This window comes from Sinocyclocheilus rhinocerous, unplaced genomic scaffold, assembly GCF_001515625.1.
Source record: "Sinocyclocheilus rhinocerous isolate Xijiao unplaced genomic scaffold, SAMN03320098_v1.1 scaffold6005, whole genome shotgun sequence".
Classification (NCBI taxonomy): Eukaryota; Metazoa; Chordata; class Actinopteri; order Cypriniformes; family Cyprinidae; genus Sinocyclocheilus; species Sinocyclocheilus rhinocerous.
Genome location: NW_015631116.1, coordinates 30811 through 35495, shown reverse-complemented (window position 1 = coordinate 35495; position 4685 = coordinate 30811).

Below are 4685 nucleotides of genomic sequence, written 5' to 3'. Positions count from 1 at the left end.
CTCTTTGACTAGTGCATCTTTGAGCCTATGTTTAGTATAAGTAAAATACTTAAGTACTGTTAAAATCAGATACTCTAAGACTTTTACTCAAGTTGTTTTGGAATTGGTGACTTGTAACGTGTAGTGGAGTAATTGTTACTGTAAGGTATCTGTACTTTTACTCAAGTATGGTTTTAAGGTACTCTTTACACCTCTGGTCTCAGGTGTCCCCAGTATGTGTCTGTGAAGTTGCGATGATTGCATCCAGCTGCCACTGATCGCAATGGGAGTATAAATAGTCAGCAGGTGCAACGCATACTCAGGTTTTCGCTGATGAACCGAGCCGGTGACCTGGCCGCTCAGTGGTAGTACAGCAACTGTGGCGACGGGACGTGACGTATCCATTCCCTCCTTCAGGAAACGAGGGTTACATATGTAACTGAGATGTTTCCTTTCAGTCGGTCACTGAATTGGGAATCCCTACCAAAGCTCCACAGATGCTGCCCCTTCCAATGCCCTGTGCGAGCCTCCTGTGACCCTTTGGGTATAGGCCAGGGTTCACAACAGGAAGGCCAGTCACTGTTGTCTTATCCAATCTCACTGAGTGGGTAGTGCTAACACTTAGAAAACGTACCCATTCTTGTTGGAACAGGAACGTTGCGGAAGCCCCATCCTTCCCGAAGGAGGTTTTAGGTGGCACTTACGCATATGGATTAACCCCTTAGGGCTTCTGTACATATGGAAGATTTAGAGGTGGTTGTAAACCCCTTGGAGAGATGGCAGAGGAGTCTGCCGGGAAAACACGGGCTTAAGCTATACCGTGGAAGTATACGCATATGGGATCCACTTAGGTCCCTACATATGGAACCCAGCCCTCTACCGGTTCTCACGGATTCATCAGGTGAGGGCCTGGCGCCAGACACTCCACCACGTCTGGCTGCCGAGGGAGATGGAGGAGCTCGACAGGGTCTACAGCACAGACACTCTGGAGCAAGTATCATGATTTGTGACATAGCAAGCCGACACTAAGCCGGGGCCTCTCGGTGCTTCTACCTGTTTGAGGTGAGAACACGGGAGGATACCGGCTCAACACGAAGGCTATAGAATCTAGCGAACATGTTGGGGGTCGCCCAGCCCGCGGCTCTACAAATGTATGTCAGCGAGGCGCCACGAGCCAGCGCCCAGGAGGATGCAACACTCCTAGTAGAGTGAGCTTGCAACCTGAGTGGGCAGGGCATGCCCTGTACCTGATAAGCCAGGGTGATGGCATCCACTATCCAGTGGGCAATCCTCTGCTTGGAGATGGATTAAATACACACTGTTCAGACTGCCAATCAAACAACTTTTTCATCTTTATCTGCACCTTTTCCAAATTTATCCGTGCTGCTTGACCGTGCTGCTTGACTCTTCTAAAACCGTTTACATATTCAAGCAGACTTTTTGGTGGCTGTTTACCTTTTAACTGATCACCCACAACGGCAAGCGAACCGCGCACCTTATGCCCAAAAACTAGTTCATTGGGAGTAAAACCCAAACTAGACTGCGTGATTTAATTCAACGCAATACGCACGTAAAAGAGACTTAAGCGCTTGGTGAAACCGTTCCAGCGCTCCCTGACTCTGAGGATGGTATGCGCTGGAACGGTGATGCTGAACTCCCAACTGCTTTAAAATTTCCGCAAACATGTTAGACGTGAAATTCGTTCCCTGGTCACTTTGAATGACCTTAGGGATACCAAAGATTGAAATGAATTGAGACAAGGCTTTTACAACGGACCGAGTATTGATGTTACGCATCGCATAAGCCTCTGGGTAGCGAGTACTTTGACACATTACAGTCAAGAGAAATTTACTTCCCGACTTAGAGGGAGGTAACGGGCCAACACAGTCTACTAACAGCTGTTCAAAGGGTTGCTCTACTGGAGGTATTGGATACAATGGAGCCTGTTTCAGTGGCTGATTAGGTTTTCCGGTCACTTGGCACGTATGACATGATTTAATAAACCGAGAGATATCTTTTTTCAACAGCGGCCAATAAAAATGCTGCAAAACTCTGTCATACGTCTTTTTTACACCCAAGTGCCCGGCTATATCGCCGTGAGCCAATCGGAGTACAACATCTCTGAATTTCTCAGGTACAACAACTTGAACAAGTGACTCACCACCGCAATCTTCTCTTTGGGCAAGCCACTTGCGCAACAACACCCCATCATATATAAAGTAAAGTATCCAGTCGCGGCACTCTCCACATCCTCCGGAGGGAGAACATCAGCAAACAAAATTTTCAACCCAGGATCATCCCTCTGGGCGATGACGAGATGTGTTCTGCACGAGAAATTTTAGACGAGAGACAATCCAGGAGCGACCGACTTAACCGGTACGCGGGTATCACACAAGTTAACATCCTCATCATTCAGCATTTTGGTCTTAGACCGCGTCACAACACAAGACGCATCCTCAGATAACTCACAACACCCTTGATCGGAAAAGGAAGATGGGGTAACAATCGGTGAAGGGGCCAGTACCGGCCACACACTCTCACCAGCCAAGTTGTTGCCCAAAATGACCTCCACCGGCAAAGAAGGGCGCACTCCCATAGTCACTTCTCCATTGACCAACTGGGACTGCAAAATAAACTTGTGCAAAGGAACAGACAATGTTTGGAGTGCAATCCCTCGGATTAAAACATTCTTACCAACATATGAACTGGATGAAAATGGCAGTATGGAATCCAAAATGAAAGACTCTGAAGATCCAGTATCTCGCAAAACTCTTACCGGTACACACTCATGTTCCTCTAGAAGAGAAACAAACCCTTCCGAAATATATGGTGCATAACCTGTGTTGTGTTTAATTTCAGAACAACTCCTTTTTTTCACGGACAGGTTTTCCATACAGTGTACAGACGGCGCATGCGGTAAGCAACTCGTTAAAAGCACAGGCGCAGAATTTTTATTCTTGCCACATCCTTGTTTGCTTTTAAGTGCAGGACATTCATTCTTCCAATGCCCGACTTCCAGACAATAACGACACATAGAATCAGATATCACCCTCTGAGAAGGTGAATTTCGATCACTGCGTTGCGATTGTTTAAGGTGAAGATTACCATTACCTCGATTCCCATAACTAAATTGATTCTTGTGAGTCAAAACGAAATCATCTTCTAATGATGCAGCTTCAATGGCAGTACGAGGTTTATTTTCGTTAATATATACTGCAACTTGATCGGGAACAATGTTTTTTTAACTTTTCAATAATCATCATTTCGCGTAACTCACTGAATGACTGTACGTTCGATGTTGTACACCAACGATCAAAATGGTTACTTAAATCTCGTGTACACATGCGTTTGTCTCTCACTTTTTCTCCAAGAACGAAAACGCTGTCGGCTTCTGGAACCAACTCAAAAGCTTTTAACACAGCAGATTTTACACTATCATACTTCTATCTTTCCTCTACTGAAAGAGCAGTATATGCCTCCTGAGCTTTCCCCACTAAAACAGATTGAAGCATAACTGAGGAATCAAATAAATAAATAAAAGAGAGCCTCCATAGTGTAATGTGATGTAAACAGCAAAGATAACAAGTTTTTCAAAAATGAAAACAAAAAGAAAAGTAAAACTAAAGGTGACAGTGCTTGCATGTTTTTTTCCCACAAGAATACCAGCATGTTCACCTTCTCTGGTTTAAGAAGCGGTCTTTTACTTGACTTTCGCTTGAAAACCATCCATCGTTTCCTCAATATGCGTGTCATTTTTGCAGCGCGCACCTTCGCGTTCATGCTGACGCGGAGTATACTCTGAGCGCTGTTTCGTTATGCTTTCAGTTTCGTTTGCCATTTGATGTTTCCCATAGCCGTGACAGGACAGGACGAGGATTTGCAGACGGCCTCCACAGCCGTGACAGGACAGGCAAAGAGTTCACAGACGGATACCACTGACACCTCTGGAGGTTCTGCAGCGGATGCTGCCACCTCTGGAGGTTCTACAGTAGTAACATCAGGAAACAGGTAGAGTTCATTAACATTCTCCTTAGCTGGAGAGGTACAGCGTTCATCAACGGTTCCTTTGACCACGACATGACAGGCTGAAGGAGCATTGCTGGGCGCCACCACCGCGCAAGGAGCTGAAGCGAGCACCGCCACCTCGGGAGGTTCTGCAGCATGGGCCGCCACCTTCGCAGCGGCGTTGTCAAGCCCGCCGGCCGCAGTTGACCCAAGCTCGCTTCAGTGTTGGCTCCAGCCACAGAGCTCGCTCCAGTGTCGGCTCCAGGATCCAGGAAGGGCTCCGGATCCCCAGTTAAGCCAAGGGAGGGCTCCTGATCCCTCGTTCAGCCCAGGATGGACTCCTGATCCACAGTTCAGCCCAGGAAGGTCTCCGGATCTCCAGTTAAGCCCAGGGAGGGCTCCTGATGCCCAGTTCAGCCCAGAGTGGGCTCCTGTTCCCGAGTTTAGCCCACGGAGGGCTCCTGATTCCGAGTATAGCCCACGTAGGGCTCCTGTTCCCGAGTATAGCCCACGGAGAGCTCCAGTTCCCGAGTATAGCCCACGGAGGGCTCCAGTTCCCGAATATAGCCCAGTGAGGGCTCCTGTCCCCGAGCTTAGCCCAGTGAGGGCTCCAGCCCCTGAGTTTAGCCCAGAGAGGGCTCCAGCCCCCGAGTTTGGCCCAGTGAGGGCTCCTGCCCCCGAGTTTAGCACAGTAAAGGCTC